Raw genomic sequence first — 16,985 nt, forward strand, 5'->3', positions numbered from 1 at the left:
GCCGTGTCCGTGTCTTTCTTTAGCTTTTCAATTGTTGTGTCCACTTCCGGCCCAAACAATTGTTCTTGGTTAAAAAGCATGCTCAACACCGCTTGTTGGATTTCTGGCTTGAATCCAGAGCTTCTTTACCATGCATGCCTGCGAATGGTTACCGCAGTGTTGACCGTTCTTGCTGCTGTGTCTGCTGAGTCTAGTGCGGACCTTATTTGGTTGTTGGATATTGCCTGTCCTTCTTCCACAACCTGCTGGGCACTTTTCTGGTGTTCTTTGGGCAAGTGTTATATAATGTGTTGCATCTCGTCCCAGTGTGCCCTATCGTAGCGAGCAAGTAGGGCTTGCGAATTAGCGATCCGCCATTGATTGGTTGCCTGTGCTGCCACTCGTTTGCCCGCTGCGTCAAACTTTCTACTCTCTTTGTCAGGTGGTGGAGTGTCTCCTGACGATTGAGAGTTTGCCCTCTTTCTTGCTGCTCCTACAACTACTGAGTTCGGTCTAAGTTGTTGTGTTATAAACACAGGATCCGTTGGGGGAGGCTTGTACTTCTTCTCCACCCTAGGTGCGATAGCCCTTCCTTTAACTGGCTCCTGGAATACTTGTTTTGCATGTTTGAGCATACCCGGGAGCATTGGCAGACTCTGGTAGGAAGCGTGGGTGGATGCCAAGGTGTTGTACAGGAAATCATCCTCTATTGGCTCAGAATGCATTGCTACATTGTGGAACGTAGCTGCCCTGGATAGTACCTGTGTATATGCAGTACTGTGCTCTGGAGGTGACGGCTTTGTTGGATAACAATTCGGACTGTTATCTGCTACTGGTGCATCATATAAGTCCCATGCATCAGGATCATCCTGTGTCATCCTTGTATGTGTAGGTGACTGCATTGGAGGTGTTCCCACTGGAGAGAGTTGTGGTGAGTGTAGTGGGGAAGGTTGTGGTTAAAACCTTGGTGGTGGGGATTTTTCTCTGGACACCTTCGGCTGCATTTCTGTCTCCTGAAATGCCAGTTTTCTTTTGGTTTTAATTGGAAGAAGAGTTTGTATTTTCCCAGTCTCTTTTTGGATATGCAACCTCCTTTGCGTATGGTCTGGTTCATCCATACTTATTTCCTGCTCAAACCTGTGTCTTTCATGCATTTGGCTGGAAAGTCCTTGCTCTTCTGTGTAAGAGCTTCTTTTCGGCTCCGAAGCCGCTTTTTTTCAGTACCGATGTTTCAGAAAATGTCTTTTTCGGTTCTGATGATATTTTTCTCACTTTGGGTGAGTCGAACTCTCTGTGTCGAGATCGCTCGGTGCCGGAATCTCGACCGGAGTCCGAAGTCTTCGGCAAATCTTTGCCCTTTTTCGGTGCCGATGTTTGGTCACATTCATTTCGAAGGGTTAAGCCATGGCCTGCTGGCGGTGGCGTCCCCTTGGCCTTAACGATTTTGTGTGCGTTTTGGAGGGGGCAGTTCTACTCACTGTTTTCTGCACCATCGAGGGTCGCTCACTTTCGGATTCGCAGAGTCCGTCCCCTGGATGGAAATTCTTTCCTCCTCTCCGGTGTAGAGTTGTCCTCTCGGTGTCGACGCCATTTGCAGTCTTCTCGCTCGTCGATCACGTATGGTCTTTTTAGATTGAAACGCTCGACAAGCTTCACAAGTATCCTCCCTGTGTTCTGGTGACAAACGCAGATTACAGACCAGGTGTTGGTCTGTATAGGGATACTTCGAGTGGCACTTCGGACAGAAGCGGAAGGGGGTCCGGTCCATTAGCCTTCGCAGATGGATGTGGTCGGGCCGACCAGGCCCCGTTGAAGAACGGAAACCCCGAAGGGCCGCCGGCGCGCTTCTGCTATCGGTGCCGATACAATAACACTAACCCGGTACCGAACGAGAACAATACCGTCAAATTTTCGATATTTAGCTAACTTTCCTGATTCGAACTACGGAGCGAAGAGGAACACGTCCGAACCCGATGGTGGAAAGAAAACAATCTAAGATGGAGTCGATGCCCATGCGCAATGGAGCCGAAAGGGAGGAGTCCCTCGCGTCTCGTGACTCGAAAAGACTTCTTCGAAGAAAAACAACTTGTAACACTCCGAGCCGAGATGGCAGGATAATGCACAGCATGTGTGTCTGCAGCTACACATGCCACCGAACACATATATATATACATATATATATATATATATATATATATATATAGGTAAAGGCAATGCGTGGTAAAGCATTGCCTGGTAAACGCATGCCACTGTAAAGACAGCATTGTCAAGGCTTTCTCCTGTGTTATTTATGTACTCGTAGAGATAAGTACAATCGGCAGAAACACAGGAGACAGGAAATCTTTTCAAAGAAACACAGCATGTTCACTGCTGTGAACTAGCGTACAGGAGACAATGGAAAACACATGTACTCTCCTGAAGTGCATCACAAAAAAGACAAAAAAAAGAGTTCCCAGAAAGCGAGCACTAATGAAAGAATACAAGGAGCCAGTCAGAGAGGTGGTATACAGACTATGCTTCACAGAAGCACAAAGACATTCTGGATAGCCTAAAATAGATAAAGCCAGCACATAGAAAACAAGCAAAAGTGAGTTACAAAACACCAAGCCAACCATCAGTGGAATGGATTCCTAGAGAAGCTTTCAGCATGTCCCCAGTATGTATTTCCAACCGGATAGCATTGCTGTCTGGTAGACTTTGACCTAAAAAGGGGGCTAGACTTAAACTGATAAAACTTAAACAGGCATGGAGCCTGTTTTTAAAACATGGTGATGTTGTCAGCAAAACAGAGCTGCAGCAAAAAATGTGTTTAGGCTGGCACAAGAAACGAGTTCCACAGAGTCAATCAGGAGAGGAAAGTGTTTCACCCACTGCGCCCTCTAATTAAAAATTAACAGTATTGATAGCTGATTCACCACAGGAAAATGAAGTCTGTATGCCCAATTAAGTCTATTATGGCAGGGAGTTTGCTTGTCAATCAAATTGTATGTGTGACAATGCTATTCATAGGCGGACGGTGTTAAAGGTGCGGTAATACTGCAAACAGGCCGGCGGACAAAAAAAGGGAATTATGACCCTGGCCGAAACCGCCAACAAAGACAGCCACTTTAACACACCGCCCTCCACGGCGGTACAGACAAGCAGCGCGGCGGTTACCGCCAACAGACAGGCGGGAGACAATGTACCGCCCACACTATTACAACCGGCCAATCCACCACCTTTTCTGGGGCGGATTCACCGTGGATAAAAACACGGCAGAAACAGTTTCTGCAATGGGAAAACGCTCACCTTAGCACATCCCACGAGGAAGGAAGACACCATGGAGCTGGAATTACAAATCCTACCTGCCCTTGTTTTTCTGCTCCTTTACGATCCACAGCTACGTAGGCGCAGAAGATACCGGTGAGTACTGCACCTACAACACAGGGGAGGGGGGAGGCAAAAGTTTTGGGGACACCCACCAAACACCCCCACCCTCGCATTATACAACATACACACCAATGCAGTCACAAAAATCACAGTAACAACCCACAATCCCCCCGGAAGAATGCAAAGACAATGCAAAATTTGGGCAAACACTGTAATGTGCCAATATACATGTCATACAAAAATATGCAGATATATATATCTCAAAATCACTCTTATTTACACATACAATCCGAGAAGTAGTGCAGATATGTACACAACAATGTCCGTGCACCAACAGTCCAAAAATGCATGGGCGAGGCCCACAATAGATCCCTGACCAAAATCGGAGAGAACACTGCCGGGGCATCAGATAGAAACACTACAGGCACCTCAGGGGGAAGGGAAGGTGGGGCACCTTAGCCAGATGAATGCGAAGCCAGATCCACGACAGGGTTCCATGCCCATTGATGTATCCTGGGGAGTGCAAAGCCACAGTCTCTCAAGTCACTACAGTGGGTGGTTTGCCCACTGTGCCATCCTGGGGAGTGCAAAGCCACAGTCTCTCAAGTGGATAACAGTGGGTGGTTTGCCCACTGTGCCATCCTGGGGAGTGCAAAGCCACAGTCTCTCAAGTCTCTACAGTGGGTGGATTGCCCACTGCGCCATCCTGGGGAGTGCAAAGCCACAGTCTCTCAAGTAGATGCAGGTCTCCACTGGTTCTGGAGGGGGACTGGTGCCCACACTGGATGAGTCTCCCCATGCAAGTACCTGTCCTGTCACTGTCCCAGCTGCACATGGGATAAGGATGCCTGATGTGGCGGTCCATTCATTCCTACACGGTGCATGCCCTATTCAGCGGTGCTTTGCCATGGCGGTCTATGGACTGTTCAGCAGTGCTTTGCCATGGCGGTCTTTGCCCTGTTTTGCGGTGCTTTGACATGGCGGTTCTGGACAGTTCAGCGGTGCTTTGCCATGGCGGTCTTTGCCCTGTTCAGCGGTGCTTTGACATGGCGGTCTTTGCCCTGTTCAGCGGTGCTTTGACATGGCGGTTCTGGACTGTTCAGCGGTGCTTTGCCATGGCGGTCTTTGCCCTGTTCAGCGGTGCTTTGACATGGCGGTCTTTGCCCTGTTCAGCGGTGCTTTGACATGGCGGTTCTGGACTGTTCAGCGGTGCTTTGCCATGGCGGTCTTTGCCCTGTTCAGCGGTGCTTTGACATGGCGGTTCTGGACTGTTCAGCGGTGCTTTGCCATGGCGGTCTTTGCCCTGTTCAGCGGTGCTTTGACATGGCGGTCTTTGCCCTGTTCAGCGGTGCTTTGAGTTGGCGGTTCTGGACTGTTCAGCGGTGCTTTGCGATGGCGGTCTTTGCCCTGTTCAGCGGTGCTTTGCCATGGCGGTCTTTGCCCTGTTCAGCGGTGCTTTGCCATGGCAGTCTTTGCCCTGTTCAGCGGTGCTTTGACATGGCGGTCTATGGACTGTTCAGCGGTGCTTTGCCATGGCGGTTCTGATACGGACACTGGTGTGTGGCATGACGATCTCTACACTGGGCATTGGTGTGTGGCATGACGATCTCTACAATGGGCATTGGTGTGTGGCATGACGCTCTGTCATTGCCCAGCGGGGCTGTGGCATCCTGGCCCCTCCTGGGCTGTGACTCCGGTGGTGGTCTCTGGACCAGTGACAATACTTGGGCCCTCCTGGGCTGTGACTCCGACGGTGGTCTCTGGACCAGGGACGATACGTGGGCCCTCCTGGGCTGTGAGTCCGGAGGTGGTCTCCTGACCAGTAACGATACTTGTGCCCTCCTGGGCTGTGACTCTGGCTGTGGTTTCTGGACCAGTAACGATACTTGTGCGCTCCTGGGCTGTGACTCCGGCGGTGGGGTCTGGACCAGTGACGATACTTGGGCCCTCCTGGGCTGTGACTTCGGGGGTGGTCTCCTGACCAGTAACAATACTTGTGCCCTCCTGGGCTGTGACTCTGGCGGTGGTCTCTGGACCAGTGACGATACTTGTGCCCTCCTGGGCTGTGACTCTGGCGGTGGTCTCTGGACCAGTGACAATACTTGTGCCCTCCTGGGCTGTGACTCTGGCGGTAGTCTCTGGACCAGTGACGATACTTGTGCCCTCCTGGGCTGTGACTCTGGCGGTGGTCTCTGGACCAGTGACGATACTTGGGCCCTCCTGGGCTGTGACTCCGGCAGTGGTCTCCTGACCAGTAACGATACTTGTGCCCTCCTGGGCTGTGACTCCGGCGGTGTTCTCTGGAACAGTGATGATACTTGGGCCCTCCTGGGCTGTGACTCTGGCGGTGGTTTCTGGACCAGTGACGATACTTGTGCCCTCCTGGGCTGTGACTTTGGCAGTGGTCTCTGGACCAGTGACGATACTCGGGCCCTCCTGGGCTGTGACTCTGGCGGTGGTTTCTGGACCAGTGACGACGGTGCTGGCGGTTGTGTCTGGACCGCCGGAAATGATGGCGCACTTCTCCGCCGTGACACTCATAACAGGCTGGGCAGACTTCCTCTGGACCTTCCCCCCCTTTTTTGGAGTTACAGCTGACTCACCAATCGCCTTCGATCCCATGTCACTTGTTGTCCCACCAGGAGTCTTAAGACGGTCCCATCGTCCACTCTCCAATTTCAGAGCCTTTACAGGGGGTGGGCTGCCAGTGCCTTGGCTCCGGGTCCTACTGCCTGCCCTGGTGGCCGGTGCACTCCAAAAATCTGGAACACGCACCACTGTCACTGGAGGCTTTTTGGCTGAGGCGCTACGACGGGACTGATGAATTGGAGGTGGGGGGCAAAAAGGTCAATTTGACATAGGGACAGTTTCTGACGGACACTGGGATGGGTAGCTGGAGGGGGTCTGGGAGTGGAGGAAGAGGAGGTGGTTGTAGGAGGTGTCACTTAAGGTGTTTTGGGTGCAGGTACTGGAGGCTGTCGTGAGGTGGATGGATGTTGGGTGAGTGATTGCTGGCGTTTGTGTACTTTGGGAGGGGGCGTCACAGACACATTGGGTGGGACACAGGGGACGTGTAAATGGCAGTGGAGGTGGTGAGTGCAGGTGAGCGGCTTGTGGTGCTGGGTGTCTTGGTGCGAGTCCTAGTGCCTGTAGATGAGGTGCATGCAGGTGTGTGTGTAGACGAGACTGGGAGGGAGAAGGGAGAAGAAGAGGAGGGGGACACAATGGAGACAGTGGATGTTGCTGTGTCTGTATGTGGGTGAGGCTTGCGTGAGTGCCTGTGGTGTGTGTGGTGCCTATGTTTGCTTGAGCTACTTGTGTGTGCTGACTTGTGTGCATGCTGGTCTGTAGGTGTGCTTGGGATGGGCTGGGGTACAGGAGATTGGGTGTGGGTGGAGGAAGTTGGAGGGGGGAGGCTAGACACAGGGACAATGGCTGCCATCAGTGCTGAGGCCAGAGATTGCAGGGTTCGCTGAAGGACAGCCTGACCAGAATGAATGCCATCCAGGAATGCATTACCGTGTTGCAACTCCCTTTCTTCACCCTGGATGGCATTCACAATGGTAGACTGCCCAACAGTGAGTGACCTGAGGAGGTCAATGGCCTCCTCACTGAGGGCAGCAGAGGTGACTGGGGCAGGGCCTGAGGTGCCTGGGGCGAAGGTGATGCCCACCCTCCTGGGTGAGCGGGCACGGGGCGAACGCAGAGGGGCTGCTGGGAGGGCGGTGCTGGTAGGGGAGGTGGCGGCTCTACCTGTAGAAGTGGGGCGCACAGATGGTGCCACCACCACAGGGGAGCTCCCATCGGCGGACGAGTCCGTGTAGCTGGTTGGTGATCTGGTGGCCGACGTGAAGCTCCCCTTCCCCTCCGTCCCACTGGTGCATTCAGAGTCTGTGGTGTGGTCCTCCATGGCCATGTGGGATGCAGCTCCCTCGTGCTCCGGTGCCACTGTACCTCCGCCTGATGATGCTGATGTACAAAAGGACAGGGCTAGCAGGAAAAGGGGGGGGGGGGGGAGACAGAACAAAGAGAGTTTTAGTGCATGGCATGCCGCTACCGTTGGCGGACAAGACAGACGCAGCAGCCCCCTGCATTACGCCGTGCTCCTGACCTCTGCATATGCAATTTCTGGGATATGGCCTACATGGCAATGGTGGAAATCTGCGCACATGGATGCCACAGGGGCAACTATACCTCAACTTGGCACTCTGCTGAGGTGAGGTTGAGTGCCACATGGCCTACATTACGGAGGGGCCTTGCCTACCTAACTCGCCCTGGCCTAGGGACACCCACAGCCCACCTCCCCCACCCAGAACCCTCCACTGCACGCAAAGTCCGCAGAATGAGGTTGTACTCACCCCCTTGTGTCTGCTGTGATGTCCTCAAGCACCCATCCAACTCAGGGTAGGCCACCGCCAGGATCCGGAAGATCAGGGGGGTCATGGTGCGATGGGCACCCCTCCCACGTTGGGAGGCCATCCCCAGCTGAGCCTCCGCCGTCTTCTTGCTGCAGCGGCGAATGTCCTCCCATCTCTTACGGCAGTGGGTGCCCCGTCTCTGGTGGGCCCCCAGGGTCCGGACCTCCTTGGCGATGGCACGTCAAATGTCCCTCTTCTGGTGGGCGCTGACCTACATGACATGCACAAGGGAAACTGCACCGTCAATGTGAGTGGCCCCCTCCCTACTCTGGCCATGTGGCCCATTCATTCCCATGCATTAATTTTCTATGAACTCTGGCCCCTTCCCTCTTCCACCCAGCCCTCTCCACCCAGGCCTAGCCCATACAACGTGCTCCCTGTGTACTAACCTGTTGGTCTGGAGGACCGTAGAGTAGCATGTACTGGGGGAGGACCCCATCCACAAGTTTCTCCAACTCCTGTGCAGTGAAGGCAGGGGCCCTTTCCCCAGAAGCAGCAGCCATCGTCGCTTCCAGACCGAGGTCACAGCAACACTAGCAGTGTAGGTCCTCTCCTGTCGAAGGTCAGGTATCTAGTGATTGAACAGATAGAAAATGGCAGTGACGTCCGCGGCGGTGCGCATCATCACCGCCAGCGCACATTTTCATTGGCTCCTGGGACCCATAGGGTCCAATGTTAACCAATGCAGCATTGCGCCGCGGTCTACGACCGCCTACCGCGACGGTGTGCAACGCCAGCGCAGTTACCCCACAATCCCATTGTCCCAGTTTAGAGGTCAGGCAGCCGCCATTTCAGGGGCCCACATGGCTTCATTTACTACTTTGTCACACATAGCTAGGCCTATACTCAACACACATAGAGGAAGGGTTTTTTGTCTGATGTCATCTTGTGTGTAACTGTGGGTACATACCTGGAGGAATAGTGACTGGTTCTTCGCTGTTGTCCTTCGTAGGCACCGTCAGCTGGGACATATGAGAAGATGGCGGAATCCTCCGGTGTACCGACCGCTGGTGGACCTGTTGACAATGGAAGAAAGACATGTCATCGTCACCTACAGGTTTGACCGTGCCACAATCCAGGAACTATGTACCCAGTTGGAGCCAGACCTGATGTCACCAATCCGCCATCCGACTGGAATCCCCCCTGACGTGCAGGTGCTGTCAGTGCTCCATTTCCTTGCAAGTGGCTCTTTTCAGACAACAGTGGCCATGGCATCAGGGATGTCCCAGCCTATGTTTTCCAACGTCTTGTCCAGAGTGTTGTCTGCCCTGCTGAAACACGTAAGGAGATACATCATATTCCCTCAGGTGGAGGATTTGCCTACAGTGAAAGGTGACTTCTATGCCCTTGGCCATATCCCCAATGTCATAGGTGCCATTGATGGGACCCATGTGGCTCTGGTCCCCCCTGCAGGAGTGAACAGGTGTACAGGAACAGGAAGAGTTATCATTCGATGAATGTCCACATGGTATGTTTGGCAGACCAGTACATCTCGCAGGTAAATGCAATGTTCCCTGGCTCTGTGCATGACGCCTACATCCTGCGGAATAGCAGCATCCCTGATATGATGGGTCAACTCCAGAGGCACCGTGTATGGCTATTGGGGGACTCTAGTTACCCCAACCTTTCCTGGCTATTGACCCCAGTGAGGAATCCTAGGACCAGGGCAGAGGAGCGGTACAATGATGCCCATGGGCGGACTAGGAGGGTAATCGAACGCACCTTCGGCCTTCTTAAGGCCAGGTTCAGGTGCCTCCATATGACAGGTGGATCCCTATTCTACTCACCGAAGAAGGTGTGCGACATCGTCGCCTGCTCCATGCTCCTTAATTTGGCATTGCGACGCCAGGTGCCTTTTCTGCAGGAGGATGATCCAGATGATGGTGTTGTGGCAGCTGTGGAGCCTGTGGACAGTGATGAGGATGAAGCTGAGGAAGAAGAAAACGACAACAGGGAGTCAGTCATACAGCAATATTTCCAGTGACACACAGGTGAGAACATTTTCTGGTTTAACATTACATTAACTTTCACACGTCTACCTCTATCCTGTACCTACATTTCACTCACTATTTGTTAATTGAGTTGTACCCTTCCTTTTCAGTTTCACAAGTGTGGTAACCTACGTGTCAACTGCTTGCATCCTTGAAGGGCTTGTGATGTGTGACATTGGTATGATAGCCTTACAATGGGTAACCCATTATGACAATGTAATTGATAATACAAAGTTCAAAATCATAGACTGACTCCAGATTTTTGTGTGTTTCAAGGGTGTTTATTTAAGTGCTCAAAAAATGAAGGGGGGTTGTAAAATGGGGATGGGTGATGGTGGAGGAATGTCCATGGCAGAGTCCAGTCTATTAGTCTCACAGGTGCACTGCCCATCTGGGCATTGGAAGTGGAGCTGGGGCACTTCCAATCTGGACAGGGTGACAAAGTGGGACAGTGGGGGGACAATCAGGGTGGTCTAATTTCCTGGCGGGGGTCTTGCCATCTTGCTCTGTCCTGTTCCTGGATCTCAGGGCCCGCTTGCGTGGTGGTTGTCCGTCTGCAGGGGGTGGGGTGCTGGTGTGGTGGTCCTGTGGCGGGGCGTCCTGTCCACTAGTGTCGGCAGAGGTGGTGGGCAGTTCGTCATCCTGGCTAGTGTCAGGGGCCCCTTGGAGTGCCACGGTGTCCCTCAAGGTCTTTTGAATGTCCGTCAGCACCCTTACGATGGTGCCCAGGGCGGAGCCGATGGTCCTGAGCTCCTCCCTGAACCCCAAATACTGCTCCTCCTGCAGACGCAGGGTCTCCTGCAACTTGTCCAGGACCGTCGCCATCGTCTCCTGGGAGTGGTGGTATGCTCCCATGATGGAGGAGAGGGCCTCGTGGAGAGTTGGCCTGTCCTCCCTCTGTCGCACAGCAGCCCTCCCAGTTCCCCAGTGTTCGTGTGCCTCCGTCCCCTGGACCGTGTGCCCACTACCACTGCCCCCAGGTCCCTGTTGTTGTTGGGGTGGTGGGTTAGCCTGGGTGGCCTGTAGTGGTGGACACACCGCTGATTGACCTGTCCTGGGTAGGGAGGCTTGGGCCCGCTGGGTGGGTGCTGTGCTGGTGTTACCAGAGGGTGTAAGCTCGGTGTTGGGCTGTGGCTGGGCAAGGGGAACCGACTGTCCTGTGGCCCACGATGGTCCGGGCTGGTCATCAAGATCCAGTGGGGCAGAGCTGCTGTCGTCACTGTGGGCCTCTTCTGGGGGTGGAGTGGTGTTGTCTGGACCCTCTGGTGTGGAGACGGTCCTTCGGGTTCCTGCAGGGGTATAAGAACATGATTATTGCATGTGTGTGTTTCATGGTGTGAAATAGTTGGGTGTGCGTGAACCCCATGGTTGGGGGGGCGTTCTGGGTATGTGCAGTGGGCATGCTTTAGTGAGGGGTGTCCATGCTTAGTTGTGTCATGCAGGGCTTGGTGTTGGGATCGGTGGTTGGTGTCATGGGTAGATTAGTGAGGATTTGGGGTGATAGGGGAGGGTGCGAGGGTGGGGGTGTGTGATAGCATGCAGGTAGGGTGGGGGATGTGATAGTTAAGATTTGACTTACCAGTGTCCCATCCTCCACCGATTCCTCCGAGGCCCTCTGGATGCAAGATGGTCAAGACTTGCTCCTCCCATGTTGTTAGTTGTGGGGGAGGAGGTGGGGGTCCGCCGCCAGTCCGCTGCACCGCAATGTTGTGCCTGGAGACCGTGGAACGCACCTTCCCCCGTAGGTCGTTCCACCTCTTCCTGATGTCCTCCCTATTTCTTGGGTGCTGTCCCACGGCATTGACCCTGTCCACTATTCTGCGTCATAGCTCCATCTTCCTGGCTATTGATGTGTGCTGCACCTGTGAGCCAAATAGCTGTGGCTCTACCCGGATGATTTCCTCCACCATGACCCTGAGCTCCTCCTCGTAGAAGCGGGAGTGTCTTTGGCGTGACATGGGGTGGTGTGTGTGATGTGTGGGGTGGTGTTTGTGTTGATGAGTGTGGTGAGTGTAGTGGTATGTGGTGTTTTGTGCGTGGATGTTGTGTGGGTGATGGTGTTGTGTGCCTCTGTGTGATGGGGTTGTCAATAGCTGTGCTCTCTCTCTGGCCTTCTCTCAGAATTTCTGGTTGTAGGGGTTTGTGGGTAATGTGGGTGTGTATTTTATATTGTGTTGGGTGTGTGGGAGTGGTGTGTGTATGTGTCTCAGGTGTGTGTATTTGTAATTGTCCAATGTGGCGATGTTTTGGAGATGTGTGTGTATTTTGAGCGCAGCGGTGTGTACCGCCAATGGAATACCGCGGTTGAAAGACTGCCGCGTGGATTCGTGGGTCGTAATAGCATGGGCGTGTTTCTGTTGGCGTGGAGGTGGAGGATTTGTTTCCGCCTGTTGATCGCTGACCTTTGGTGTGGCGGTGTTGTGTGGGTGTCTGAATTTCGGCGGATTCCGTGATGTGTGTCATAATAGCTGTGGCGGTCTACCGCGGCCGCAGTGGTGTATTGGCTGTCTTCTACACGCCGGTAAGCGCCTTATACCGCCAATGTTGTAATGACCCCCAATGTCTGCAAGGAACTCTAAAGCAAGGTATCACGGAGTCAGATATGTTTAAGAAACTAAATTGTCACACACACACAATAGAGCTTCTCAAACAAGAAATATTGCAAAATCTAATGAGTTAAGGGGAAATATTTCTATTTCACTGAATAAAACAGTAATTAATACTAGGGAAGAAAACAAATTTTCAAACTAACACTTGGCAACAGCTTAAGTACAGCAACCTGCAAACACCAGAACGTATGTGTATAGTTGGAAAGGTATGTTACCTTTTTATCTGGAAGGTGTACCTCTATTAAGAATAGAGCAATTGAATTAGGGGCTATGTTAAGAAATAAAATGATTCCCTGGGTGAGTACAATGAGGGGCTGTTAATCCCTCCTGAGAAGTGATTGCAAATCTGGAGTTGGAGTATTTAATACAGGGAGGTTCTGAGAGGTGTGTGATTGGAAGAAGATAGGGTAGGTGTTGCAAATACTAAGACTGTGAAAGTTTTAAAGAATATTCTAGGTCACCCAACCAAATATCCCATTACGGGGAAAATTTGTATATGCTAACATAAGATTCAAATAGACAGAGCACAGTGTTCTATGTCAAGTAAAACTTACAATCTTGAACCTAGAGGAGTTGGAGATAACTTAACACAATATAGATGCACCAATGATCCTAAAGCCACATGACTAGTCACCTGACTGCGGCCTCTGAGGTAATACGTGCATAGGAGAAGGGGTCCTGGAGTGAAGTACATTGACTAAATAGAAATGTGTCCTACAATAAATGGCTTCATCCGTGTACACAGTTTGCTAAGTTTAATATCAAGTCTTAAGCATAAACACTGCAATTTAGAACAGCTGGAGTTGCGTTTTTTCAAAAATACAATATTATTTGTTTCCAAAACACATGTTTTCAGGAGCCAATATTTATAGGTGGTGATGTTTTTAATATACTAAAATATTTTGCTTTAGCATGACATTAGTATATATACACAAATGTTATTTGTATAGAAAATTATGTTAATTTATATTTAGAATGACCATAGGAAATGTTGGGCTTCATTATAAGATGGTTAACGTTGTTTAATCTTGCTTTGTAACATGTGAACCTTTTTATTTCTAGGTGAAGATGGAGCTCCAATAGTCGAAAGCAATGCTATTTTGAATTCTTTCCTATAAGAAGAATAGTTTTCTTTTCACTGTGAGAATTATGGAATGTTTTAATGAGTAGCTCATTCATGCAGACATCTGCTGGTTACATGCTGGCTCCTCTATCTCAGGTTGTTACAGATAGTGTATGATGGAAGGATGCGGAGAAATGTTTTATTATGTTGAGTCTAGAGAACCTAACAAGCATAGAATTGTATAATCTCGCTCTAATTTGGTTAGCTAGTCTAATGAGAACTGTGAGTAGGTGTATCTAATGTTAGAATTGTGTGATTTAAGTTACTGCAGAACCATTTAGAAGGCAGATTGACAGATTTGAGATGCAGTTTAGAGCAGAGCAGAGTACAACATTTAGATTACTCTCCTAAGTGAGAGAGCTGACTTTTCCTTCCCTTTGGGTGACGTAGTGTTGGTTAGCCTCTAGTTACATTACATTAATTTACTTTGAATTGCATATTAATTGAAACATGCATTTTGATTTATGAATTTCTATTCACCTGATTTCTGACTTCTGTAAACAATCTTTAATAAACTTTCATGGTTTGAAATAATCATTCCCTGTCCATCTTGTGGAGCCTAATAAGCTTCACATTTATTGAATGTACTGATTTGTTGACCACAGTTTGCTACGAACCTCAATGCATCAGACAGAGCTTTACCGTTTCAAAAATGTATACAGGGAAAAGCGCTAACAGAAGCCATTTCCTCCTTATTTACCCTGCACTTGAAATTTAGTACAAGCATGGAAGTGGCTTTTGACCTGGGTTATTGTTGCCAGTGTGGCCCTAGATCAATGGTTTTTAACCCTTTGGACTTTTGTGGACCCCCACATGATCATTACTGAAAGCTGGGGACAACCACTGCATTATTTACTGGAATCAGAGCCATTACTGCGGCATAAGCATTTTCATTGATTTGAACCACAAAACAATACACAAACATACAGGAGCAAGCAGTCATCAAACAATTACATAAATGAATAAATGTATTTAATTGAGAAACAAATCTAAAAAAAAAAAAAAAGTTTAATTGTAATGGGGAAGGTTGGGGCTTTTCTAAATTCAATTGAGGCTACCCATCGTCCATACATATTCTGTTTGATGCACTTGCATAGCTCCCACAAATCAATCTGATGTTCCTAACTTACGGCCTGACTGAGATCTTGGCAGAGAAGTTACTCAGTCACAACGGTGATGGATATCCCGTCCGCCGACATATAAATCCCATAGGATGTATTGGAATGTATATTTCGGCGGATGGGATATCTGTCACTATTGTGACGGAGTAACTCCTCCACTAAGATCTCAATCAGGCCCTTAATTTTTTGCCTCCAACTTGAGAACGTTTTAAGATTTTCAATTTTACATTTTCATATTTACTTATATACAATTTACTAATCTGTTCATATTATTTAATATTCTAAGCACTCCCAGACCAATTGACTAGGCTTCGCAAACCCCCAGGGGGTCTTCGGACCGCGGGTTAAGAACCACTGCCCTAGATCTTTCTGTCTCATCAGATTGGCTTGAGTCTAAGAAAGATGAAATTATTGTTATGTAGGTGATTTTAATTGCCCCTTTGAATGTATAATTCCCTTACCAGAAATATTTTTTTAAGTGCCACTGCACTAGGTATCCCCGAACCAGATAGATTTTAAAGATCTTTATCATTTTTCTGTTAACCATTAAACAGCATGAATAAAACATCAAACATCAACACACCCAGTGACTTTATCGAGGCTCTTCTTCTTTCACTGAAATGATGAAATATTTGCTTAGCGTTCCCATATTCATATCAAGCATTCTATTACATAGCTGCCAAGGTTTCAGATTGCTATGTGTGACATTTTCATAATTTCAGTGTAATTATGAGTGACATTTAAACAACTATGAGTGACACTTTCTTGCATGCAAAATCAAGCGATTAATACGAGGGAACCATATAAATATCGTAATATGTCATGATCCTATACCTTCCACTGTACACCTGCGCCACCTTGATAAACACTACTTGGAGCTTACCTAGCAAAGTGAGAAACTGGGACCTGAAGGTTTTACCGCACTTCAGGACTTGCGTTACAATCTAAGGCATTGCGGTAATGCGGGAAAAAGGCTAGAAACACGTTATTTTAACGCGAGATGCATGAGACTCGGCAGGGCTGGTATTTATATCACTTTGTAGTTTGTGTTACTTTGACCACGTCTATGCATCCCTGGCTTCTGACCTACTGAGCATTTCAAATTAGTCTTCTCCTGTTTACACCACATTTCTCATACCGGTTGTGAGAGGAGGCCTCTTTTTGCATGGTTAGCCCCCACTTTTTGCCTGATGTTGATGTGTTCTAGAAGTTTGTAGTGTCCAGGTCCCCTGCTAAACAGGTTCCCTGGGCCAGATCTCTTTCCCTAAAACTGTTGTGATGCTTGGCACAACTAGTTATATTTTTAAATACCCTTGTAAGTCCCTAACAAATGGGTACCCCAGTACCCAGGGCAAGAGATAGTAAGAGTAGGCCCCTGGGGGCAGCAGCACTGATTATGCCACCCCCAAGGGCCCTGCACCCAGCATTGCCATTACAGGCTGAATGTACTGGGGCAACCCTAAAAGGATAAACTTGACATGGAACACTCCCTGTCTGCCCTGTCCAACATACACTGCGTATGTTATGGGTAAGTCACCTCTCTAGCAGCCCTTTCAGCCCTAAGGCAGGGTGCACAATACTATATGTGAGGGCATAGCTGCATGAGCAATATGCCCCCACGGTGTCCTTACTAAACCTAGGACATAGTGAGTGAACAGAGCAGCCATTTTACTGTATGTACTCAGCACTGGTCAAACACGAGTTCCCCAGCTACATAATGGCCACTCTGCACCCTGGGGAGTTTGGTATCAAACAACTCAGAATATTAAATCCAAACTGATACCAGTATTGGATTTAACTTTAAAGGTGCCCCCTGCAAAAGCTATCCCTAACTGGCAGAGTTGCTGGCTGGTTCCATCCAGCTGCAACTCCAGACAGCCATTATACAAACCTGGGGGAGAGCCCTGGCTCTCTGGTTTGTAAGACAATGCCCTTCATGGGTGTAGGAGCTAACTACCCCTGCCTCAGGAATGTGCAACATCCACGCTTTCCCAAAACAGCCTGGGTCGCGGTGGTGAGATCCAGCGGAACAACAGTGCGCTTTTCAAAGTGCAGACGGCAGATCGATGAGCCCGGGTCATGGCTGTGATACCTGAAGTTCCTATAACGCTTTCAGAGCGCCAAGGCACCCTACCCAAGCACAGCAAGGCACCTTCCAGGCACTACAAGGGGAGAGGAAGCACTCTTTGTGCCTGGTGCAGTTGCAGGGGCCACAGCATCCTGCCCCTGGGGGACAAAGTTCCATGGAGCACAGGGCGGCAGGGCCCAGCAACAGGCCACCTCAAGGTGGATGCAGGCAAGTGGCAGTTCCTTTCAATGACCAGGCAGGTCACAGGTCAGCTCAGGAGCAGCAGTCTATGGTGGTTCCTGATGAG

General features: G+C 50.0%; 1 protein-coding gene across 3 annotated transcripts in view; it reads right to left on the minus strand.

Annotated features, from left to right (window-relative positions):
- LOC138296101 (zinc finger protein 282-like) overlaps window positions 1-16,985 on the minus strand; it is a 672,699-nt gene that overhangs the window by 232,364 nt on the left and 423,350 nt on the right. The window lies entirely within an intron of this gene.

This window comes from Pleurodeles waltl, chromosome 5 (assembly GCF_031143425.1).
Source record: "Pleurodeles waltl isolate 20211129_DDA chromosome 5, aPleWal1.hap1.20221129, whole genome shotgun sequence".
NCBI classification, from domain to species: Eukaryota; Metazoa; Chordata; class Amphibia; order Caudata; family Salamandridae; genus Pleurodeles; species Pleurodeles waltl.